A 26985-nucleotide genomic window follows, 5' to 3' on the forward strand; every position below is an offset into this window, starting at 1 on the left:
ATGGAATTTATTCCCTGTTTGGCAAGAAAAATTTCTGGAAATCCAAAGAAAAATAGTGGACCAGCCTTGCTAATTGTTAATGCCAGAATTAGAAACCATGGAGGTCTTGGAGAGTGATCTGCCAGAAATGATGATTAAATCTTGAGATTTGATGCACTGCCTCTAGCAGAGGTCAACAGGAGGTTTACAGTTCCAAACAAAAATCAAAGCAATTATTTCTCAAAATGGAACTCATTTTGTGATATTTGTGTGGTGGTAATGGTGATGAGAGAGGCCAGGTTTTAAAATAAACAAAAAAAAGAAAATATACCTTGTCTTTCCCTCTTCAATGTTAGTTTCTAATTTTGTCTATATGTAGTAATTTTAGCATGGGTCTGAGTTAAACCGTTTGATGTTCAGGGCTCTGTCTCAATAGATATGAGCCTAATAAATTTGAGGGAATTCTTTTTTCAATAGACACGAATCCATTTCAAAATGGACTTGACTTGTTAAAGACAAAGCTGACAGCCTAGTAAATGAATAAACAGTGTAAACAAGACATTGAAATGTCGGGAGGTAAGAGCACAGGTCTTTTTGAGATAGCAGGTGCTTAAGTAGAGATAGCAAGAACAAATGCCCCCCGACACCCACTTGGACACTGTAGCCTTGGCATGCCATCCAAGCAGAGTAAGGGGGGGGTGAATATACGTATTTTTAATAAAATGATTTTGTTTCCTTCAAAAGAACAGTGATCATGGGAAGCTGAGATAATGAGCAGTGAACAGAAGTTGTTTTGAAAGTGGAAGAAGCATGGATTTGGGAGACTTAAGCCTCGGCAGGACTGTCAACCAGGCGCAGACGTGCATTGTGGTGGGTTAGGCTGGGAGGCTCTGACTCCCCATTCTCTTCCACCCTTTATGAGTTGTGAGCCCCCACCAGCTGAACTCCTTTGTGCTCAGTTCCCTAAGATTTGAGTGGGCATCATCATAGTGCCTGTTTAATCAGGATGTTGCATGGATTCTACTAGCTTAAATGTTAAAGTGCACAGACACAAAACTGTTCTCTATGTCTGTGTCTCTATGCCTGTCCTACTTTTAGGTTCACTAGTACTGTTTTTCTAGATTCTACATGTATGCATTAACATACTATATATATATATATTTTTTTTTTTTTTCTCTTTCTGATTTCCCTCACTCTGTATGAGAGAGTCTAGGTTCTAATTCGCATGCCCTTAATGGCAAATTTAATGGTAAAAAATATAAATAAATAAAGTCCATAGAGAGGACTTAGGACAGTGTATGGCACATAACAACAAATGATATTAACAAGAAACAATCTTTGAAACTATGGTAGTCGTGGAGAGCAGTATTTGAAAATATGTTTAGGGATGGGAGCCATGGATCAGTATTCTTTTTAAAGATTCCTGGGTAATTTCAGTAAAAAGCAATATGTGGAAAACCACTAATCTAAGCACACTGAAAGAAATAAAGCGGCATCTTCTAGGAGTCATATGGAAGTGAGCCCTCTGAGGGAAAAGTCCAGTGTGCAGGGCAGGGGCTCTGCTTTATATGGGGATGAGTTGACTCTGTGAATTGCAGACCTTTACAGATTCTGGAAATTAGGTGCTTTGGTGTTGGAGACCCTGGATTTACACAGAAGGAAACCTTGCCCACCATCAAAGCTGAAGTAAGCCCAATGGTGACTAAGGTATTCCAAAGAGTAGAGAGAATTCCTTTGAATTTCCTAGACTATATTGACTCATAGGGCTCTACTATGGCTTTAGAAATAAAGAACATTATTATCCTTTGATCAACCCTTAATTTTCACTGGAATGACTGATGCTGAAGCTGAATCTCCAATACTTTGGCCACCTGCTGCGAAGAGCTCACTGGAAAAGACTCTGATGCTGGGAAATATTGAGGGCGGGAGGAGAAGGGGACGACTAAGGATGAGATGGTTGAATGGCATCACTGACTCAATGGACATGAGTTTTAGCAAGCTCTGAGAGATGGTGAAGGACAGGGAAACCTGGCTTACTGCAGTCCATGGGGTCGCAAAGAGTTGGACACAACTGAGCGACTGAATAACAACAACATTATCCTTTAATTACAGCAGATATTGGGCCTTGTGCTATGTTGGGGAATAGTTTCCTAAAATCGTACTTAATTTGGATTTTTTTTTAAAAAAGGCTGAAAAGAAATGTCACATTTTTACATCTAAGTGTACTAGGGAAAGTTAATAATTGTTACCTATGTTTTTGGTCATTTCATAGAAACTTTTCAAAACAAACACCACCACATAAGGCAGGTCTTGCTTTGCATTGTGAAGAATAAACTTTGATGTTATATAGTTATTCTGTTTTTTCCAGCCCTCTGACACCTAAGGAGATGGAGACTTTTATGTAAATATTGTTCAGATTATTGACAGACTAAACTTAATAGGCTTCTCAGGTGGCACAGTGATAAAGAATCTACCTGCCAATGCAGGAGATGCAAGGGTCCTTTATTTGATCCCTGGGTTGGGATGATCCCCTGGAGAAAGAAATGGAAACACACTCCAGGATTCTTGCCTGAGAAATCCCATGGAAAAAGGGGCCTGGGGGGCTACAGTCCATGGGGTTGCAAAGAGTTGGAAATGACTGAGAGACTAAGCATGCATGCGAATTCAAAAGTATATTTTTTCAGTAATGAGTAAGATAATCTGAGTATTATTGAATACAATTTCTGTCACAAGCAAGAGCTAGAAAAAGTTGAGAAAGATGATTCATGGAAGAGCCTTTGAAATCTTTAATTTACCAAAAAGTATTTCAGTGGTTTCAAAGATGATCCAGAAGAACAAGTTGTTTTATGAAACAAACATATTTTCCACACGATCTTAGATTTTCTCCAATGCCTTAATATTCATATTTCTCCAATGACATTGAGCAAACAATATATGCCACTAATATAAAATCAAAAAAATGTTATCCGTCTGTCAAGTCTGAAATACAGTGCAAGAATTGAAAGTAAATTCCTTTCATCCAAATAAAGGCAACTGAGGGAAAATAAAGTCTGATGGAACTGAAAAGGATCATCTTTAGAAACATCATGTGATCTGTGAAAATTAAACACTCATTCACTTACAAAAATAGCACATTTTACCCCAAATCATTGCAACCCAATATAAAACAAGTTTTAAAGCTTAAAGCAAAAGTTAACATATCAATGGCTCATTATAAAATGAATCAACTGAAATAAAGATGATTTCATTTTTTTTTCTGAGTCAAAGTGTTCTCACTGAATAATATCCCATAATAGTATGTTACTGTTATTGGAGCTGACCGTGGAGCAGGGATATTGGGGTCCTCCGTATTTCAGATCTCAACATGTCCAGGGCAGGGTAGAGGGCTGTTGAAGGGACGGGAAGCCTGCAGTCACTCAAGGTAATCTGGGAAAGAACAAACCCCAAGAGGGGCTCAGGTGTGGATGAAATGGACTCACCAAGCCACAGGCGAGTCTGGCAGGGAAAGAGGCAGGTCCGTTCTGGGTAGACACAAATGTTCTGTTTCTTCAGAGACAGGCTTCTCTACAGGTGTACATGTAGCCCATGAATAAAGGTAACCAAAGACTGTCTCAGGCCAACAAAAGATGGGAGCGCTCACCACCAGAAGAGCAACATTATAAAGGACGAAGGAAGTTTGTGAGGGCTAAGGAAAAGTGATACGGGATGGAAATTAACGTGTTTGTACAGGAATGTGAATAACCATCTTTTGTAAATACAAATTATCTAAATCATATTGTTTTCCCATTTCAGCATCAATAAAATAATTAAACATTTAAGTAATAATAATGGGGTTTGGGCCTGATAACATAAAAATGTGTGAGATGACTTAAAAATGTGTGAGATGGCACAGTGGATGAGAGAGGAAAGAATAGAATGCTTTGAGCACCTTACATCACATGAGATATAGTATAACATAATTTGAGGATAGATGATGTGACAAAGACAGGTACAGTAAACCCCAAAGCAATCAGTGAAATTAGTGATTAAATAAGTGAATGAATACTTTTAAAAAAGGTTTCACGAGAAGCCAAAAGTGATAATAAAATGGGAACATAAGAATACATTTAATTCAAGCTAAAACAGGAAAGAGGAAAAATAGAGTAAGCAACAGATGGGGCAAATAAAAGACAGTTTTATTTAAACTAGAAGACAGTTTTTATTTAAAATAAAAGACAGTTTTATTTAAAACTGGATGTCAGATTTAAATTAAAACACATTAATAAGCATGTGAAAAATTAACGTCCTGAATGATAAAATTAAAGGCTGAGATTGAGAGGCTGAGTAAAAAAGACTGAATCGACCACAGGCTGTCTGATGGAGCACACATCACCACACAGCACAAATGACTCAAAGTGAGCAGAATAAGAGATACATCACAAAAGTCCAACTCAAAAAAATTTAGATAGGCTGTAATACCATTAGACAAAGCCAACTTCTATTACCAAGGAAATATAGAGACATTACATAAAGACTAAGGGGTTAGTTGATCTAGAGTTACAAAATGATTGGGCTGATATAAGAGAAAGTTTGAGGGAAAATATATTTGAGGGTGAGAATGACCTGTCATTTTTTAAAGATTCTCCGGTAATTTTAATAGAAGGAAGACTCCCTTGATTGTCTATTGAGATCTTGCCCACCGCAGATGACGTCGTTAGAGCATCGTCATCATGACAGTCATGGCGTTGACAGTGCCGACAGTCAGAGCTGTCAATCACATCACAGGCTGTGAAGTCAGCACTTCTCTATGAAGTACCACTCGCCTCCCCAACAGTGCTTTTCAACTGAGCAGTATTTCGGCAACAGGAAATCTGTACCTATTAAAAACAAACAGAAAGAAACGTCTGATCCAGTGAATGCATTTACTCCAAGGATGCTCTAGATGATGCTGGTCATACCAGTAAGGCAGGCCCTCTTCAGCGGCAACTGCAGAAAGTGATTTTAGGTCTTTGTGATGGAAAGAGCCGTGTCATTTTTTTTCCCCTGAGCAATTGATTTCTCTTTTGTCTTGCATTCCAAGCAGCTCAGAACCACATATAGAAGTACCCAGGATTTAAGAATATTTGTTTTGTTTCTAACTTCATCTCTGCATTAGTTTATTTTTCTTTCTTAATGTTGGCCTTTCTTAAATGCTTTATCTATGTTTGTCCTGTTGTGTTAAATTGGTTGGAGAAAAAGGCAGAGGACAGACACACAGGTGAGTAGACGATAGATACGTAGAATCGATAAATAGATAGATGATTGATAGATAAGCATGTAGACCACCCTCTATGCTTGAGTGTGCATGCTAAGTCGCTTCAGTCGTGTCCAACTCTGCGACCCCATGGACTGTAGCCTGCCAGACTCCTCTGTCCATGGGATTCTCCAGGCAGGAGAAGATTGCCGTGCCCTGCTCCAGGGGATCTTCCCAACCCAGGGATTGAACCCATGTCTCTTGTGTCTCCTGCATTGGCAGGTGGATTCTTTACCGCTAGAGCCACCTGGGAAGCCCATCAACATCTATAGCTATGTCTATATTTATCTATAATAGTAAAGCCAATCACTTCCCATGCTCTGCACATCTTGCTTCTTTAATTCCATTCATCCTAATGTTCTGCAAGTTTGTCAAATGCTGCCTGCAGAGGCAAGGACTGAGAGCTGGGTGTGTAGGGGTGGGGTAGGCAAGCCCAGGGAGTAACAGTCTTAGAACCAGACACAAACAAAACTCTCTGGATTTCTACGCCCAGGCCAGGGGCATGAGATGGGAGGGTGGGAGGTGTCTGATGAAGACTATGGGTAATCTCCATTCCTGATCTGGTGCTGGGCTGACCCAGCCACAGGTTAGGCTGGTAACTAAACATTTTATTTAGCAATTGGACAGCATTACAGTGAGTATTCCCATTTTGCTTTTATCATCACCATTCATCGGTCTGCATTTATTTGTCTTTTCAGTTCACAGTGGGTACCTTCATAAGGTTTGTGATTTTGCTTTGCACAGCTTCTTCACACACAGGACAAAATTTTTGAACTGGAAAGAGCGAGCAGGGGACTTCCCTGGTGGTTCAGTGGTTAAGACTTTGCCTTTCAATGCAAAACTTTCTGGATTTGATCCCTGGTGGGTTCGATCCCTGATCTGGGAATTAAGACCCCATATCCCTCGCAGCCCCAAAAATCAAAACATAAAACAGAAGCAGTATTGTTCCAAATTCAATAAGGACTTTAAAAAATGGTCCACATTAAAAAACATCTGAAAAAAAAAAAAACAAGCAAGTATAGAAGAGTTTCTTGCAAATTACTCAGCAGTGGGACTTAACTTAGCACACACCCCCTACTCCTGTAGACCTGCCTAGGACTTGGGAAAAAGATGCTTCATGAATTTCATAGTCTTGCAATAATTTTTCCACAAATAAACTTTATTTAAAAGTTCGTCATGATTAGTGTTTAGCAAATATGATTGATAGGTCATTAGCAATACATGACATTCAATGACTCATGCCATTAAAAACATGTTTTATGAAGTCCTTGTGAATTAATAGAATCTTACCTATAGTGTGCTCCATAGCTGTATTCTGTGATATCTTCCCAAGTAAATGCCAGGCTAATAATTCAACTAAAGAGAGAGTCACCTTCCCAAACCCCAGGGATATTTTTAAAAAATCATTCCTATCTTTTCTCCTTATTTCTTGCTTTACTGTTGGAAGTTATTTTTATACTGGTATTTACATGTTTCTTATTAGAATCAAATTAGTCACCAGGAGACTGAGCAGAGTTTTACATCTGTACCAAACATTACATAATCAAGAAATTCATTTTTTTGTATCAACATTATACAAATTTAGATTCCACAGACTACTAAAATATCTTGATTTGCACTTTTATACTACAATAGGTGGGTACTTTCATTGCTATTAGACTGACTGAATGTTATATGAAACTTAGACTTCAGTCAATAACTGTATTAATAAAAATATAATCACAAATGAAATTGCAGCCCAGGAGAACTGAACTGAACTGAACCGAGTCCTTTCTATTGCCTCTTTCTAACAGCAGTTCTGTCTACACAAGCTCAAGCAGCCACTTGTGACAGCCACAGTCACTTTACAGGAAGACTTTTTGATGCCCAGTATATGAGGAAAGAACTTCAACAAAGGCAGGGAGGTGGTGGCTTGGGGACAATGAATAGGGCAGCTTCTTTCGAGAAGGTGACTCATGGAAACATCCTAACATGGGGTCAGCAGCTAGGATATTCCGATGACATTTTTGGTGACACATTCTCGAAATGCATCCTCCTTTTTATTGCGTTTGTTAAATGTGTCTGAAATCTCAATATACTCTCCACAAACTTCCCGTGACACTGTGAGGTCACCAAGTATAAACGTTGATGTACTCAGCATTCGAGTGACATGTAGTTGAACTGCTGAACTAGCTTCAAAGCACCAAGGTCAGCGCTTAAGTTGGTCCCTGAGATCTGCAGCCCAAAACCTGGTGGAGATGCAGGTCCTTTAACCTTGACTCCAGCAAACCGGGTAGCAAGAGAGACGAGCACTGTGTCCACCGGGAGGATGCAGGCTGAGCCTGCACTGGATGTACTGGAGACACATCCTGCAGAAAGGTAAAGTGAGCTTTGGGCACAACACATAGGGGTGTTAGCTCCTCCCCGGGCTAGGTGAATCTCTGCTCAACTGCGGCAAGAACTGCACAGTGGCCCCGGAAGACCATCTTGACTGCCAGCATCAGCATCTTCTGCCCTAGTAACGTGCCCTAGCAACAAGGGACTATGGCTTTTGCGTTGGTGGCTTAATGTCAGCTCTTGGTTGGCTAAGCCGTCTCTCCTGAAAACCAACTCTTAGAAAGTTACACCCTAAACTAAATTGGGATTTTATTCCTTTCATCTTCCCTGTGCTTGAAACAATGATAAAAATCCATCACTGGTTTGGAATATGTTATGTTAGGTTATTCTTTATTGCCTTATTAAGAGACATTTTCCTGTACATTATTGGCTTGTGAAATTATTATGATTCCCTCAGCGAACCTGTGTTAAAGAAAATATTGGCAAAGACAATCTCAGTCTCTAAGCCTAATCTGCTCTGAAACAAAACAGATATGTAACTTGGTTCACCTGGTAAACAAGGGGTATCCACAGGGCCCCTTGGAAGCCCTCGAAAGGGGAGCACATACTCGTTTGGTTGTTGGGGGAAGTTTCCCAGATGATGAATAGGAACAAGAATCAGCAGTATTCTAGACAATAGGAGGAAGTTACCATGTGTGTGTCTGAGATGGACTGAGTTGCTGTGGAGAGTGGAAAGTGAATCCTAGATGAAAGGAACATCCCCAAGGTCATATATGTGATATTGAGGATAAAGTCATTAAGCCGTAATATTGCAAACTCTTCGCATCAGAGCATTTAGAGGTGTAACACACACAGGAAAGATCCTGGTGCCACATGATAGGGAGGGGGTTTTATAGCAGATGCTCAGCCTGACGCCTGTCTCCTCCAGGGTGACTTTAACACCCCTCCCATCGCTGAAGCATTCAGGAAACAAAGCCATCCCTGACCCCACAGAGAAAATACAAATGCACAAAGGGAGGAGAAATATCCTAGACTAGAGACAGAAGGCCATCATTGTTACCAGCCATGACTGGAGGGAAACACTGAAGATTAAGTCTATACACATTGTGAGGTAGTGTAGGTTTAAACTGGCCCATGATTACTTTAGAACTGGACATGGAGCAACAGACTGGTTCTAAATCGGGAAAGCAGTATGTCAAGGCTGTATATTGTCACCTTGCTTATTTAACTTATATGCAGAGTACATCATGAGAAACGCTGGGCTGGATGAAGCACAAACTGGAATCAAGATTGCCGGGAGAAATATCAATAACTTCAGATATGCAGATGACACCACCCTGAACCATCAAGAACTCAAGAGCCTCTTGATGAAAGTGAAAGACGAGAGTGAAAAAGTTGGCTTAAAACTCAACATTCAGAAAACTAAGATCATGGCATCTGGTCCCATCACTTCATGACAAATAGGTAAGGAAATAGTGGAAACGGTGACAGACTTTATTTTTTTGCACTACAAAATCAGTGCAGATGGTGACTGCAGCCATGAAATTAAAAGACACTTGTTCCTTGGAAGAAAAACTATGACCAACCTAGACAGCATATTTAAAAGCAAAGACATTACTTTGCCAACAAAGGTCCGTCTAGTCAAAGCTATGGTTTTTCTAGTAGTCATGAAAGGATACGAAAGTTATACTATAAAGAAAGCTGAGTGCCGAAGAATTGATGCTTTTGAACTGTGGTGTTGGAGAAGACTCTTGAGAGTCCCTTGGACTGCAAGGAGATCCAACCAGTCCATCCTAAAGGAAATCAGTCCTGAATATTCATTGGAAGGACTGATGCTGAAGCTGAAACTCTAAACTTTGGCCACCTGATGCAAAGAGCTGACTCATTTTAAAAGACCCTGATTCTGGGAAAGATTGAAGGCGGGAGGAGAAGGGGATGGTAGAGGTTGAGATGGTTGGATGGCATCACCGACTCAATGGACATGAGTTTGAGTGAACTCCGGGAGTTGGTGATGGACAGGGAGGCCTGGCGTGCTGCAGTCTATGGGGTCGCAGAGTCAGATACGACTGAGTTACTGAACTGAACTGAATGATTACTTTGTGGTCAATGATATATACTCTGAAGACACTGGACCAAGGGATGCAGGAAGCTCAGGGGGCCTGAGAAGAGAATCCAGACTCAACCAGCATAGACAGGACTCCTTCAACCATGTTCACTATGAGCCCTCAGGATTCTTGTGTTTTTTCCAGGTTTTTGTGTATTTATTTAACTTCTATTGGGGTGTAATTGATCTACAATGTTGTGTTAATTTCAGGTGCCCAGCAAAGTGATTCAGTTATTGTTGTTGTTAGTTGCTGAGTCATGCCCACTCTTTGAGACTGCACGAACTACACCATGCCAGGCTTCCCTGTCCCTCACTGTCTTCCAGAGTGGGTTCAAACTCATGTCCATTGAGTTGGTGATGCCATCCAACCATCTCATCCTCTCTTGCCCCCTTCTCCTCTTGCTCTCAATCTTTCCCAGCTTCAGGGCCTTTTCCAATGAGTTGGCTCTTCACATGAGGTGGCCAAAGTATTGGAGCTTCAGCTTCAGCATCAGTCTTTCCAATGAATAGTCAGGATTGATTTCCTTTAGGATTGACTGGTTTGATCTCCTTGCTGTCCATATATCCATGTACATATATCTGCTCTTTTTTATATTCTTTTCCCATATAGATCAGTATAGAGTATTGAGTAGAGTTTCCTATGCTATGCAGCACGTCCTTGTTAATTATCTATTCTATATATAGTATAATGCAATCTCACATATTGCATATAGTCAATGCAGTCTCACAAGTTATCCCTCCCTCCTTACTCCCTGGTAACCATAAGTTTGTTTTCTAGATCAGTGACTCTATTTCAGTTTTGTAGGTGGCTACAGAACTCTTAGGAGTCTTTAGTGGGCAGGTTGGGAAATGGATACCAAAACCCTCTGCTTAGCATTCACTGCAGTGAAGAAACCATCTGCCTCTGGTTCCTGTTGTTTGTGACACTGGCTGGAAAGAGGACTATTCATGGGAATTAAACCCAGAATAAAAGGGAAAACCATGGAGAAGATCGTGCTGAGTTACCTGGACTATACCGTAGGCCCTTGTTGATTTTCTATTTTAAATACAGTAGTGTGTCCAAGTCAGTCCCAAACTCCCAATAAGTAATCTTATACATAGATAGAAGAGTTTATGTAGTCCTGAACCTGCTTAGAATGCCTCTTATAAAGGGCTACTTTAATGAGGTTTATTTCTTTTTAGTGTGTGTGCTACTCTTTACATTGATAAAGCTAGAAGATGAGAATAAGCATGAAAGGACTAAAATTAGCATCTCAGACTTTCATGGTAACTAAAAAATGAAAGAATCAATTTTCTGTTGTAATGCTATGTAAAATTTAGTTAGGTCTTTGTCAAAACAAGTCCTTTAAGTATTCTCAAATATTAGAGACATTAAGTTTTATAACAACCTTCATAGATAATTATTAAACATAATAATACATTATTTTTGATATTTTTCTAGTACTAAATATTTTTAAATTTCTATTCACTTTATTTAGGTTTCTATACTTGTAGAAACTTAGATTTTAAAATTTTAATTAAAAAGAATGATTAAATGTCTTTAGTGATAGATAAAATAACTTGTTTCTGGAACAAGTAATTTGACATCCACAGAATTTCAACTCAATAAAACAAACTAATAAGGCAATCAAAACTTCTAAATTTTAGTTTCTGTCTAGCCCTTAGAAATATAAGCAGAGAAACAATCACACTGTGATTTTTTAATAAAAATATCTATCTGTATTTGATATTTGTCCCTGTTCCAAGCACAGAACTCCACAAACACGTGGAATTTTCTAAGAGAGGGACAAAGGTTTTTTTTTTTTTTTTTTTTTTTATGTGAAGGGGGTGACTTTGGATCATTCATAGGTCACCTAAGGATGAAGGCTGGATGCCAGGGTAAACAACATGTGATTGGAGAGTTGGACATTTCAGATCCACCACCTAACTTACAGAGAGGGGAGAAGGGATGGAGGCTGGATGGATCAATGTCCAGTGATTTAATCAATTATACCTAGGTAATGAAGTCTCTGTAAAAACCCAAATGGATGGGGTTCTGAGAGCTTCCTGACTGAGAAGCACACAGAGGTCTGGGGAGGGCAGTACATTTGGAGAGAGCATGGGGGTTCCGGTTCCTTTCCATGGATCTTGCTGCCCATCTCCCATCTGGCTGTTCCTGAGTTACATTCTTTTATAGTAAACCAGCGAACTAGGAAGCAAATGTTTCTCTGTGTTCTCTGAGCTGCTCTAGTAAATTAATTGAACCCCAAGAAAGGAACCAATCTGTAGCCAGGGGATCAGAAGTATGGTGACCGTCTGTGACTGGACTCTGGGCTTCAGTCTCAGGGACTCACGTACGTCAAATCGGTGATGCCATCCAACCATCTCATCCTCTGTCGTCCCCTTCTCCTCCTGCCTTCAGTCTTTCCCAGCATCAGGGTCTTTTCTAGAAACTATCCAAAACATAAAAACTCTACCTATTAAAGGGAAGAGTCCTTATTAAAATCACACTTCTTTGGATCCAAAACCCATGCTTTTTCCAGAACAGTAGTAACTTGCAAAGAAGAAAGAGACTCCACTCCTGATCTGGGAACCCTTATAGGGGCTGTGCACTTCACAGTCAATTCTGACAGTGAACACTATGTTGTCTAATGTGTATTCTTGGTGATAATATTCTTTTTTTTTTTTAATTTAAATAGTACAAGAAAAGTGTTCTCTTTTCAAAAAAAAAAGTTAATTATTGACACGTACAAAATCCTTCTCTTTTCTTTGTAGTAAATCCCTTCTCTTTGTAATAATTCTGTCCTTTAGATACATACCATAGACTGTACCATGGACTTTTTTCTAATTTGAATGCATTTTAATTTTGAGAATTTTGTCCCATTTTGTTAAAGAGTTAGGGAGAATGTGTGTCATCAGCTAGACTGAAGAGTCTTCGAGTTATGAACTTCAACTTTGTTATCAAAATCAACTTTCTTGAATGTTAAAAAAATGGTGATGGAGATACTTATTTATCCTGAGTAGAAGTCTTTTCAGATCTCCTCATTATAAAGTTTGCAGAATAAACAATTCCTTGAGAAGCATTGGCATTTTGTCATCAGTGACTCAGGTAAGCGTCCACTTATTTCAGGCAGTCATGTGTTTGTTTTCTTTATTCCTTTAGAGAATTCTCATCTTTCCTTTTCCCCTAACTTCAATAATAAAAATCATCATATTGATGACAAAGATCATTAATGTTGCATTTGAGTTAAATAAAGATCCTTATAAAAGTGATTTGAAAAACCCTAGGCTACAGTCTCAGCTAGTTCTCTTTATAGGAAATCTCTATCACTATGCTTATAAGAAGCATTCGTTCCAAAGTGATCTGTGAGATGCATAGTTCAGAGCAAAAATTAAAGGCAGTGCACTAAGAATGGAGAGATAAATACTAAGATTGCTTTATGATGACTACATTAATTACTTTTCTCACTGAAATCAACTTGGAAATTGGAATTTGAGGAGAAAAGTTGATCTGGCTCTTTCAGTAAACTTTAAGGTACACTAACGCAAAAAATGTTCACTTCACCGCCAGAGACACAATAAGCATGATTCAATATTTGTTGAACTAGAAGCTTTGTTTCTTAGGATGGGTAAGAACACTTTCCAATAACCATTATTAGCTGAGAAACCGCTAATATTATTAAGGGATGATGTGTAGAGAGATGGCTATATGAACAGAGATGCTATGGTACTATTTTTACAAATGTGCCATGGTAATAAGTGCTATTTCAATATTTGAAGAATATCCTACAGGCCAGTTTATGTGTCCTGGGGCCTAGAAATATGAACACTTTTGAAAACCCATCGAGGACCATCTTTATCCAAAGACAGTCTTAAGCCAATTTATTTAAAATTCTGAGAAGGGAGTTGGGCAGAAAGGAAAGAGATGGAGGGGACTTCCTTGGTGGTCTAGTGGTTAAGGCTTTAGCTTCCAATGCAGGTGGTGTAGGTTTGATTCCTGGTAGGGGAGCTAAGATCCCACATGCTTCTTGGCTAAAAAACCAAAGCATAAAAAGCAGAAGCAATATTGTAATAAATTCAATAAAGACTTTAAAAATAGTCCACATAGGAAAAAATCTTCAAAAAAAGAGAGGAGAAGTTGAGAAGACTTAAGCATCTTGGAAACGAGAAATCTTGCCAACCTGTGGGAAAACATTTTAGATTCAGAATTTTTTTGTGTGTATGTCATTTATGTTTAAATACCTGAGAAGCAATTAAAATGCAACTTTTGTTTCCAATAATAGATTTTCTAGATGAATAGAAAACTTAAATCAGAATGTTTTATACAATGAAAAAATATTAAAAATAAGTTAACCTTTAAATCTAAGGCATCCTACTGGTTGTTCTATAGTACCAGATTTTGCCAAGAAATGTTTAAGACATGCTTAGAAAACTGTTACAAGTATGCTTTGAAAATATAAATGCTCCTTAATTTTATAAAATGTTGACATAATATCAGATTGGATTTCCTTGAAGTCAAATATTTTATAAAGTTATTTTTATGTTATGGCATTAATCCCTAGAAACTGAAAATGCTTAATTATTGATTTTCTTTTTTCAGTAAACAGGCCACAGAAAGCAAGACCATTATGATGAACTGGATGAACAATAATATAATTGAATATAAAGCATACATTTAGTATGAAGTCCCTTAAAAATTAAAGTGCTGCAATTTCAAAACAATTTGTTTTCTAGAATGACAAAGTTCCTGGTAAACTATGAATGCTCAAAATGGCTTTGAAAATCCATATGCTATGTTCAAGACTGGCTTAGCTTGTCCCATTCCCTAAATGGTTATTTGTGCCAATTAGTTGATTTCTTGTTATTAAATCAATCCTAATGGATTTGGTAGATAATTTCAACTTTAGTTAAATCCTGAGGAAAAAACTCACTCACTTTCCCAGGCTATGACAGACAAACATTTGCAGACAGATATCCTTTATTATTCAGCCAGAGCGTCTGTTTTATTTTATTTTCATACCAATTGTATCACCTTTTCTGCAGACAAAACAACAACACGAGTAAGAATATTTTAAAAAGGAAACACTGGGTTAACCGAATTCAGAGGAAATACCCTTCTTAAGAGTCCTAAGCCTAAACTTTAGACAGCTAGTTTCATCACGTTCTTCACATTTATTATTTTAAAACACATGCATTTGAATAATCAGTAATCTCTCATTCTAAATAAAATAAGTAGATACTCTTGATGAGGAACTCATTAAATAAAATTAGTTCTGAAAGTTCTTATCCTTTAATTGAACTCTCACCCGAACATCGCACGTATGACTTTAGAGATGTATATGCACACGGACAAAGGCGCGAGCGTATTTGACAATAGGACTCAGACCCCTGACCTCTGCAGCAATTTCTCCAGGAAGCCAGACCACAACTCTGCAGCCATCAGCCAAAGGGTCTGTGCTTGGTCAATGACTGCCAACTTTCTAGTTATTGGCTCTGCTTCCCACTGACTCAGCACCAATTAGAGAAAGTCACACATGTTCCCCAAACCAATGTAATAAAATACTTGACTTTTCATTACTTCCTTATGCCCCAAACATCCACTCGAAGCTCATCTGGAGACTTCCACCCCACTTGGATCTTCACCACTCCCCACCTGCCCGCTTTCTGCCAAACATGAGTGATGGTGGCTGTCTTCCAGGTTGTAGCAAACTTTGGATGAATAGCCCCTTCTTATTCTCACTTGGGCAATCATTTATTCCTACAGGCTTCATAGAAGCATATTCCTTAGTTAATTTTCTTTGCTGAAATGCTCATTTTTAACAGATGCAGAGGGTCTGCTCTGCAGAAGGTTTGTTGGCAGACGTGGTATTTGGAAGAATGAATGCATGGTGCTTCCCAGGTGGCACTAGTGGTAAAGAACCTGCCTGCCAGTGCAGCAGACGTAAGAGGCAGGGTTTCGATCCCTGGGTTGGGAAAATCCCCTGGAGAGGGGAATGGCAACCCTCCAGTGTTCCTGCCTGGAGAATCCCATGGGCAGAGGAGACTGGCGGGCTACAGTCCATGGTCTCAAAGAGTCGGATATGACTGAAGTGACTGGGCACTCTTATGCATGGTGTAGATAGTTAGCAGTTAAAATTGATCTCATATTTCTTTCCTCCTTACTCTGTCTTACTCAGCCACATCTACTCATTGCTGCTTCAGCCTTTAGAGTTCCTCTCTTGCCTGCCTTTCTTCCATTTTTTTTCCTCTGTAAGCATCCAGGTTAAGGTCTTGACTATCTGCTACATACCATTCAATTTAAAACTCCCTCTCTTCACTCAAATCCTACCAGACTAAGCCCTGCCTCCCTCCCCTACAATTCAGGTTTGTCAGTCAAAACTTCCTAAAATACACTTATTTAAATAAAATATAGTTCTTCCTTCACTAACTGAAAATGGACAAAATCCTCAGCTTACTCCCCAAAGCCCTCCGTTGTCCAAGTATGGAATATTTCTGTTAACAACAGCACACTTCTCTTAGCAAAGTGAGTTTATCCTGGAACACAGAGCAGAATTTGCTCTTTCTTACCTTCTGATTTCTTCTTGGAATCCAAAAATGTTTTGATCTGTTTGTCTTAATCTAACCAATAGAAGTTACCTTTGAAGAAACAGTTCCTTGTATCTGATATTTAAATCCTTCTCTTAAAATGCAAACTTGAAAAGGTACTTACAAGGACTAGCCCCTTAACTGGGTTAACTGTTTTAACCCACTTGCCAACCAATATAAACTGGTAATAGTAGACTGATGTGTTGAATTGAGAAAGATTCTGATATTCTGACCAGGCTCATCAGGTGACATGAGAGATTAGTTAATTAAATAAAAACTGATAACCTTTAAAAGAGTAGTCAAGTGAGAATTGGTTAACATGGCCAGGAGAAGCCAGTTGATAATCTTAACAAGTTATCAAAGTTTGCTGTCTGTGTTCTGGATATTTTATTTGCAATTAGCGATGCATTACTCTATAAGCTTCTTCTATGATCTTTCAAAACATTTTTCTAATTAATTGCCTATCTATGGACCGTAACTATACTTAAGCTCTCTATCCTCAATTAAAATAATTCTCTGAGAGCAGCTTTGTGTTATCTCCTAGAGTATTTCAGAGCTGGTGTCCATAAACATGAGATTTTATTTTATTTGTAGAAAAATATAATACAAAATGATAAGAGTAGGGGGATTTTGGTAATTACTTTAAAAATAAAGATATTTTAAAATGTTGATGCAGACGTTCAGTTACCAAAAGTTTCAGTTGGCTAAAAAATTTTCCACCTTCTTGAAAAGTGGATAGTAAGAAGCTATTGCTAGATACCAGAAAGAAAGGGAAGATGCATATTGTTTGCTAAGCAGAAACTGGATTTAAATATTAACTTTTTCTTCTTTTTGGAAATCAAAGGTATTTTTCTATAGCATACAGACTAGAATTTTACTTTGTCAGTGAAGATTTGTGACTCTAATTCAGAGTGAAACCTGAACTTGCCAGTGTGATCTCTGCATTCTGTTGTCTGATCACCTTATTTCATAGATGCTTAAATGGTTGGATCCTCTATTAGGTTTGATAAATACCCTCAAGATCTGCCTTAATGATTATCCTGATTTAAATCTAATTTGTATGACAGGAGAAACTCATGAGATTAAAAAAAAAAAACTAAATAAAGTGGAAAGCATTAAAATAAATGAATTAAATTTCTAGCTCAAAATATTAGGAAAAAAATGAACCTAAACCCAGTAGAGACAATAAAAATAAACCAATAAACAATTAAGAAAAGGAACTACACGTCAACATCTCTTATAAAAATTAATGCACAAATACTCAAAAAAGTATTCACAGAAACCAATAGCACAAAAAGAAAATATGTAACTATGACCAAGTTACATTTATTATAAGAATATAAGAAGGTTCTTTTAATATTAAGAAATTCATTAATATCATAAAACATCTATCTGTTTAAGAAATGCATTAATATAAAACATCTGTCTGTTGTCTATCATCCATCTGGCCTATCTTTATTTATCTAAAATATCTATCTTTATCTCTCTGTATCTGTATCTACAAGAGTGAATGTACGTGCATATATTTTCTAGTTTTGTCCACTATGAGAATCTAGAATCAATGACACTTCAATAACGATGACCACATTTAGCAACCATGTCTTAGGTTCCAATAAAAAGAGACAGGGGAACTTAAAGAAATGGCTGATTCCAGGTTTGGGGAATATAAAAAGCAAGGTAAGTCTAGAATATGTTGTGGTGTCAGAAAGTAAGAAAATGTTAAAAAAACAAAGTGACGGAGACATGTTGGGAGGTCACACGGTGTCTGAACAAGAGAAGAGAAGCGGTGGCTTCCCTTGCTGCAGAGCCCGGGTTTGATCATTACGGTGCTCAGGCTGCTCGTCGAGGCGGCTTCTCTTGTTGCAGAGCACAGGCTCCGTAGCGGGGCACAGGCTTAGTGAGTCCGCGGCTTCTGGGACCATCCCGAATCAGGGATCGAACCCGTGTGTCTTGCATTGGCAGGCTGATTCTTTACCACTGAGCCTCCGGGGAAGCCACCCTGGACTATTTTAAAAATCATGCTTAATTTAGAAATAATTTTTCTCCCAAATTAGAGTAAATAGAAATGAAAAGATGAAGAAGAGGATCAGGCACAATTTTTAAAACCCCAATCTTTTTCCTCCCATATATCTAAATGCCTATCAGGCATTAAATATTGCTTAGGCAATGGCCTTCTTTTTCTAGCAACTTATACTGACTATGCCAAAGCCTTTGACTGTGTGGATCACAACGAACTGTGGAAAATTCTGAAAGAGATGGGAATACCAGACCACCTGACCTGCCTTTGAGAACCTGTATGCAGGTCAGGAAGCAACAGTTAGAACTGGACATAGAACAGACTGGTTCCAAATAGGGAACGGAGTACGTCAAGGCTGTATATTGTCACCCTGCTTATTTAACTTATATGCAGAGTACATCATGAGAAATGCTGGCCTGGAAGAAGCACAAGCTGGAATCAAGATTGCCAGGAGAAATATCAGTAACGTCAGATATGCAGATGACACCACCCTTATGGCAGAAAATGAAGAAGAACTAAAGAGCCCCTTGATGAAAGTAGAAGAGGAGAGTGAAAAAGTTGGCTTAAAGCTCAACATTCAGAAAATTAAGATCATGGCATCCGGTCCCATCACTTCATGGCAAAAAGATGGGGAAACAGTGGAAACAGTGGCTGACTTTATTTTTCTGGGCTCCAAAATCACTGCAGATGGTGACTGCAGCCATGAAATTAAAAGACACTTACTCCTTGAAAGGAAAGTTGTGACCAACCTAGACAGCATATTGAAAAGCAGAGACATTACTTTGCCAACAAAGGTCCATCTAGTCAAGGCTATGGTTTTTCCAGTGGTCATGTATGGATGTGAGAGTTGGACTATAAAGAAAGCTGAACACAGAAGAATTGATGCTTTTGAACTGTGGTGTTGGAGAAGACTCTTGAGAGCCCCTTGGATGGCAAGGAGATCCAACCAGTCTATCCTAAAGGAGATCAGTCCTGGGTGTTCATTGGAAGGACTGATGCTGAAGCTGAAACTCTAATACTTCAGCCATCTGATGTGAAGAGCTGACTCATTTGAAAAGACCCTGATGCTGGGAAAGATTGAGGGCAGGAGGAGAAGGGGACGACAAAGGAGGAGATGGTTAGATGGCTTCACTGATTCGATGGACGTGGGTTTGGGTGAACCCCGGGAGTTGGTGATGGACAGGGAGGCCTGGCGTACTGCGATTCATGGGGTCATAAAGAGTCAGACACGACTGAGTGACTGGACTGAACTGAACTGATACTGTAGGTGGCAAATAACATGCCCTGATGATAATAGTTGTTACTGTTCACGTCTGACTCTCTGCAGTCCCATGGACTCTAGCCCGCCAGCCTCCTCTGTCCATGGGATTCTCCAGGCAAGAATACTGGAGTGGGTTGCCATGCCCTCCTCCAGGGGGTCTTCTTGACCCAGGGATCAAACCTTCATCTCCTGCATTGAAGGTGGTTTCTTTACCACTGAGCCACCAGGGAAGCCCCACTATGATAATCATAATATGACATTTTTAACAACAGTGGGTACTTCTACTACTGCAGTACAACTAGTATTTACAGAGTATAACGTTCATTGACGTGTATGCACACATAAACTCTAATGCACACAATAACCCTGCAAATTATGTATTGTTATTCCTGCTGTACTGCTCAAATGCTTAAGGATATCAGGATCTGAGAACTCATCTTACTATGGAGTTTTCTACAGAGATCTGCCAGGAGATTAATTCTATTTTCTTTTTCTCTGAAGAACAGAGAATGCATTTAGAGTATTTGCAAGTCTTTCTGAGTCAAAGGTGAAGATGGTAACATTTACTCTAGTGCGCTGTCAGAGGACTGGCTGAGACACATATTAAGGTCCATACTCATCATGTGATGACCGCCCATTAAATATCAGTGTCCTTCTCTCTCCCTCCTTCCCAACACACAAGTAATGGTTACCTTTTGTGGTCAGGCTCTTCAGCTGTATTTAGTCACCATAGATCTTGGAAACTGTGTGTTATCTCAGCCCCAACAGCTATTACTGTCAAACTCTGTCAGGCAAAGCTGATGGGAATTTTTCACATACATCTTCCAACATTCTAAATGCATACTCCACAGGGTGAATTAGAAAAAACAGAATCAAATTGCCCTCTGCTTTGGTTTGGAAACAGAAGAAACATTTTAGACCACAAGGGGCAGGTGGGAACTTCTAAATCACATCATATTTTCTGTGACTTGTATAATATTAATAGCTTGGTCAACCTTCACAGACCATTTCCAGAGACTTCTGAATTCCTGAATATTGTAGAAATATTTTCTACTCCTAAACTCACTATGAGGATCATGAACAAAAAGAGGCTCACACTATCTTTAAAGCATTCTTCCCCAAACTTTCTGCCTTTTATGAAGGGTGTTTTTCAAGGAATTTTATTTTCCAATTTCATAATATAGTTTGTACATTATATGAAATATCATATCAATTCTTACTACACCTGGAGCAATGCCACTGCCTATTAAGTGAATGAAATACTGTGATTATTAGATAAAACCGGGCATAATGGTATGCCTTAAAAGACTTTGTCTTGAATAAATATGAGCAGAAAGCCAAAACTCCACAGAGGCACTTCAAGTGAATTTGATCATCGGGTTGAAGGGAATCGTTGACAAAACCCTTGTTTTACTGCCTTGACTCAGCGTAGCATCCAGTCTCTTCCCAATCTGCCTCTGCATATATTGATATTTCACTGCTGACATGCTGGCTCAGGGAGTCACGTGTCTGGCCTCACTGCATGATCCAACATGAGAAAAGATTTCAAACCCTTGAACTCCCAAATGCTGGCATTGAATAATTTAATACCTTTTTTGATGCTTTATGTTTCATGCTTAATAATCTAGAACAGGTCATCAGGCATTTCATTCATTCATTCATAATTAAAATCTCAAGGTTAATCACCATGCGAGTGCTCTTCTGTGTTTGGGCAGGGATGATAGTAATGGCCCGAATCAGAGTTTGTAGCAGTGAGCTTCCTCCGAGCGCCTGAACATGCTTTATCACCTGAGCAGGTTGTCTATGGCGATCCAGTCTTGGCTCCTCCTCATCGCCCCAGGGTGGTCAGATAGGACTCCTGTCTGATGGGTAAGAGTAGTGGGGGATGAGACAACTCAAAGCTGCGACGGTCACAGGGTTAATTAACACTGCACGTGGGGCCTCCATGAAGCTTCCCTGATCGCTCCATGATAAAGACTCTGCCTGCCAATGCAGGAGCCACAGGAAACCTGGGTTTGATCCCTGGATCAGGAAGACGGGAATGGCTACCCACTCCAGTATTCTTGCCTGGGAAATCCCATGGACAGAGGAGCATGGGGAGCTACAGTCCATGGGGTCACAAAGAGTTGGATATGGCTTATTGACTAAACAGCAATGGGGCTTCAGTGAACATGAAATCTGTGAGGAAACAAAGACTTATTGAGAGGAAATGATAAGGACATTTTTGAAGGTGCTGGTCAGTGGGGCTCAGGTTAAATATCCAATTACATGATTTAATTCTTATACCTACCCTAAGGCAAAGCTCAGAGAATTTGAGTAATTTCCCCAGGCCACAGAGCTGGTAAATAACTTGTCTCATTTTGGAACCCAGCTTCATACTGCCCCCTTGCAAATGTAATTCACTCATCTATCAGTGTTTGTTGAGTGCTTACTACATGCTAAGGACTGTTTTAGACACATGAAATACATAAGAACTCCTGGCCCTCCTGGAATTTAAAAGAGAGGATAAAAAGTGCATTTTATGTGCTTATGAAGAATGAAACGGAATACTGAGGAAAGAGTATGCCAAGGACCAGTGATAGTGCTGGTTGGTTACAATTTTAAAAAGAATCGTTGGGGTGGGAGTCATTGAGAAAGGAGCATAAAGCTATGAACTTGCCATGGATGCCTGAAATGTGGACAATGCTTTTACAGAAAAGTGACAACTGAATGAGGTCTTACATAAATAATAAATAGGAATTTAGTAGGAAGAAAAAGGGAATGGTAATCCTGAGGCAATTCAAAATAATGAGATCAGAAATTCATAAAAAAAACAAAAAACTTTTCATGTTGAATCTGTGTGCTTATATGAGACAGAGAGACAGAAAGGGAGCATTTTGGCTTCTTTACCTCCTTCCAAAACAAACGAAAATAATTTAGAGTGCTGTTCATTTAGAATATCCAGTGCCGATTTCTTCCCCATGGGCATCATTTAGAGATGACATTATCTTACCTGATCTGATGATGCTATTAACTGTAACTGGGAAATTTTTAATCACCCACTCTCCAGAAAAAATGCTTTCATCTGTATCAGTCATTAATTACCATGGTGTAAATATTCTAATCGTAGTCAGTTTGAAGCTACTGACACGCGATCACTAAATGAGGTCTTGAAAAGAGATGTGAGTTAGTACACGATATATAGTATTTCTACCTGGCAGACACAAAACATACAAATAACTTTTCATAATTACTGAGCTTAGCAATTGATTTACCAAAGTCTTATAACAGGGCAAAGCATGGCTCTCACGAGATGGTATGAGCTGTTTCCACCCCACCACTGGGTGGCATAAGAATAAAAGGAATTCTGTGTTTTCTCTAAGTCAGATCTTAGATATTTTTGTTCTGGAGAAATCTCCCAGTTCAGGGAAGCATATCATTCAGAATGCTTTCATTTTTGGTGACAAGATACTTTTCCTTAAAGTGTCAGAGCCTGGTGGCTGGTTAAGACCATTGCCAGCTACCATGTGGTCCCGCTTATTTTTTTGCTTGTGCTTTTGGTGTCATATCCCAAAATATCATTGCCAAGACTTCTTCCCTGTGCTTTCTTCTAAAGGTTTTATGGTATCAGGTCTTATGTTTAAGTCTTTAATCCAATCTGAGTTCATTTTCATGAGTGATGTAAGATAAGGGCTCAATTTCATCTTCTTCAGATGGTTATCCATTCTTTCCAACACTATTTGTTGAAGATACTGTCCTTTTCCCACTGAGCGTTCTTGGCTCCCTTGGCAAATATTAGTTGACCTGGTATGCTGGGTTTTATTCCCAGGCTCTTTTTTCTATTCCATTGGAGACTTTTGCTTGCTGAATGGTTGCACCTGCTTGCATGCTGCCCATAATCCCACACCAAGGGCAAGCATGATGCCAGCAGGTTAAGGGAGGTTATTATGATACTTTCTTTTGAACTGCTTTTATGGTATAGCTTTGAAGGTGGTAAAAAAGACAGTTGCAGAGACTGCAACTTTTAATCTTCTGGAATATAAATATGCCTCTGATGCAGGGGAAAATGTTGATTGCCCTGTTGCTTTTTTCTATGTTTGAACATCTCCCCCCGATAGGAGTCACTGCCCAGAATATCTTTTTATCTTCAAGATCTTAAGCACTTTAATATGGTGTAAGGATGGCAGGGTGATAGATCCATTCTTCTACCCAGTCACAAGTACATGTGATCAGTAACTCTAATGTTGAGATAAGTGAAGGGAAAAATGATGCTCTGTTGCCTATTTCATCAGGAAGGACTCCTGAAGTATCACTTTTGCTGCTGAGTTACCTGAAACATCTAAAGAGAAACAACTCATAGGAGAAGCAGTCACTAATAATAGACTTCTCCTCACAAGAGTTCATGACTTTAAAGATTCTTGTTTTGCTCTCTTTTTTTGGTTGTTGTTATTATTACCATTCCTGTTATGTGCATCACAGGACATTTTTCCACTTCCTAAAATGTGGAAACAAACAGGTTGCCCAGTTCTTTTTCCGAAGTATCTAAGTAGAAAAAATATTGCTTATGTATGATCATCTGATAGCCTCCCCAGGCTTAATAACAGAGTAGGTGAAAGACTAGGGCTCTCTGGTGGCTCAGGGGTAAAGAATCCACCTACCAAGGCAGGAGACATGGGTTCGATCTCTGAGTCAGGAATATCTCCTGCAGAAGGAAATGGCAATCCACCCCAGTGTTCTTGCCTGCAGAATCCCATGAAGAGAGGAGCCTGGCGGGCTACAATCCAGGGGGTTGCAAAGAGTTAGGCACAGCTTAGTGACTAAACAACAACAAACAAGGTGACAGAATGCAAATTTATTGCTCACTAACCCACATGAATTGTTTTCAGGATTTAATTTTTAATATTCAAAATAAATTGTACAGAGGGGACAGACTATGAAAGAAGACTCAACTGATTTTTTTTCTCAATTGCAGAAGCTCAGTAAATGTTGAATAAGTGACTCAATCTCAAATTTACTATTGAGGAAACATATTCAAGGAAATGAGAGAGTCAGTTCCTAGGTAGGTTGATAAGAAGTCCAGGGTCCCCAAGGAGGAGAAGGGCCCTTGACAAGGAGACAGGGGTCTGGGGTTATCAAGCAGGAGAAAAGGACAAACTTTTTTCTACATTGTTTTGTCTGAGTCAGTATAACAATGTATCTTGCTTGAGGACATGTTTTTCCTTAACAAGAATCTTCTGACTAATCTTGTTATCTTAAGATAACATTGTAATATCCCACCCTCACATTTTGAAATATCCCATACCAATGTGAGGGTGGGATATTTCAAAAGAACAGCATGTATACTATCTATGGTGAAACAGATCACCAGCCCAGGTGGGATGCATGAGACAAGTGCTCGGGCCTGGTGCACTGGGAAGACCCAGAGGAATCGGGTGTAGAGGGAGGTGGGAGGGGGGATCGGGATTGGGAATACATGTAAATCCATGGCTGATTCATATCAATGTATGACAAAACCCACTGGAAAAAAAAAAAAGAAAAAGAAAAAGAAAAAAAATAAATAGTAAGCTAGGATTTCAAAAAAAAAAAAAAAAGATAACATTGTGTGTGTGTGTGTGTGTGTGTGTATGATAGCAACATATATTGTGGGAGTGGGGTCTGTTAAGACCTTTCTATTATTAGTTGTAATCTTGTTAATTTAAGAAGTATGATGTGGGGTTGGGTCTGGTAAAAGTATATAAGGCCTTCATAAGACTAGTGCGTGGGGGCACTCTCCATCCCCCTTATGTCTATGTCAGAAGCGTTCTCTGTCCCTTTAATAAATAATAAATAAAACTCTGAAGCACTTTAATAAAACTCTGAAGCTCTTGAGTGATCAAGCCTGGTCCCTGGTCCCGAAGCTAAATCTTCAGAGATCATGAATCTGACATCATCCATCTTAAGCTATCAGAAGTTCCTTATATTGGGCAATACCGGCCAGTTAATAAGTGGTAGAGCCTCATTGAAATAAAGCATTTTCTGGTTTCAAAGCTCTTTCTTTCTCAAAGTACTGTGTTCCTCCATGGTGTCCTCCTGGGAGAGAATGAGGGGTGGCGATTAGAGCACTGAGTTTAGAGCTTGATGTCTGTAACTCTGGGCTCCATTTTTGATCCACAGATGAGAAGCTCATTGATCTTCTCCACTTCTCTTGTCTTCCTTTGTGCAAATGTTTGTCCTGCAAAAGTTGTAAGGCATTAAAACCACTTCATAACATTTAAATATAATATTTAGTTGAGATATTGATTTTCAGCAAGTACTATAGAAATGCCCTTTTTGTTCCCTGCATGTAATTAGTGAAACAGCCGCTTTGACAGGTTTGTACCTCAAATCCAGTATTTATTTTGGTCTTTCTCCTGCCAGGTATATGTGCCCAAACTTGTTTTGACCAGCTGCATTACATGGACACCAAAAGGTCTTGTAATTGGTTTTGCTTCTGGGGCATCACTGAAAACAGAGTCTCTGAAGTGTGATGTGCAGAGAAGCTGCCTCACAATCACTCGGGGAGCAGGTTGTGATGGACCCTAAGGTCTGTATCAAGAGAAACTCCCAGGTGGTAGATAGTGGGCCTCTCAACTTACCCAAGTGAATTCTGTTGTTGTTCAGTCACTCAGCATGTCCAACTCTTTGTGACCCCATAGACTGCAGTGCACCAGGCTTCCCTGTCCTTCACTTCCTCCCAGACTTGGCTCAAACTCATTTCCATTGACTCGATGATGCCATCCAATCATCTCATCCTCTGTCGTCCCCTTCTCCTCCTGCCTTCAATCTTTCCCAGCATCAGGGTCTTTTCAAATGACTCAGTTCTTCGCATCAGGTGGCCAAAGTATTGTAGCTTCAGATTCAACATCAGTCCTTTCAATGAATATTCAGGACTGATTTCCTATAGGATTGACTGATTTGAACTCCTTGCTGTCCAAGGGACTTTCAGGAGCCTTTTCTAGCACCACAGTTTAAAAGCATTGATTCTTTGGCATTCAGTCTTCTTTATGGTCCAACTCACATCCATACATGACTCCTGGAAAAACCATAGCTTCTGAGACCCGCTGCACTGCACACTATTTGCATATGTGTAACATCACAACACAGTCCAGCATGATGAACACATTCCTTTGAAAGCAATGAATAGAGAGCCTCATTGATGGGTATCTCACATTGGTAAATTAACCTTTGTGATTGAAGCATTGGAGAAAGTACACTGCTTCATGGAAGCTATGTTTAGCTTTCAGTCGTCCATGTTGGAAGAGCCAGTCAGGAGCCTGAGGGTTTAGACTCAGGCCAGCTCAGCAGCCTCCCACACACGTGAGCTCATGGGCTCTTCCACTCTGTGCCTTGTCTCAGCATCCTTAGGGGACCAGAGGCCAGCAGAGACCTCCTTGGGATTTTGTGAGGTTCCCATGGTGTCAACAGGTTGACTCGAGTCAGACAACTTGTCCGCAGTAAACATCTGGTATCCCTTC

This window comes from Cervus elaphus, chromosome 11, assembly GCF_910594005.1.
Source record: "Cervus elaphus chromosome 11, mCerEla1.1, whole genome shotgun sequence".
NCBI classification, from domain to species: Eukaryota; Metazoa; Chordata; class Mammalia; order Artiodactyla; family Cervidae; genus Cervus; species Cervus elaphus.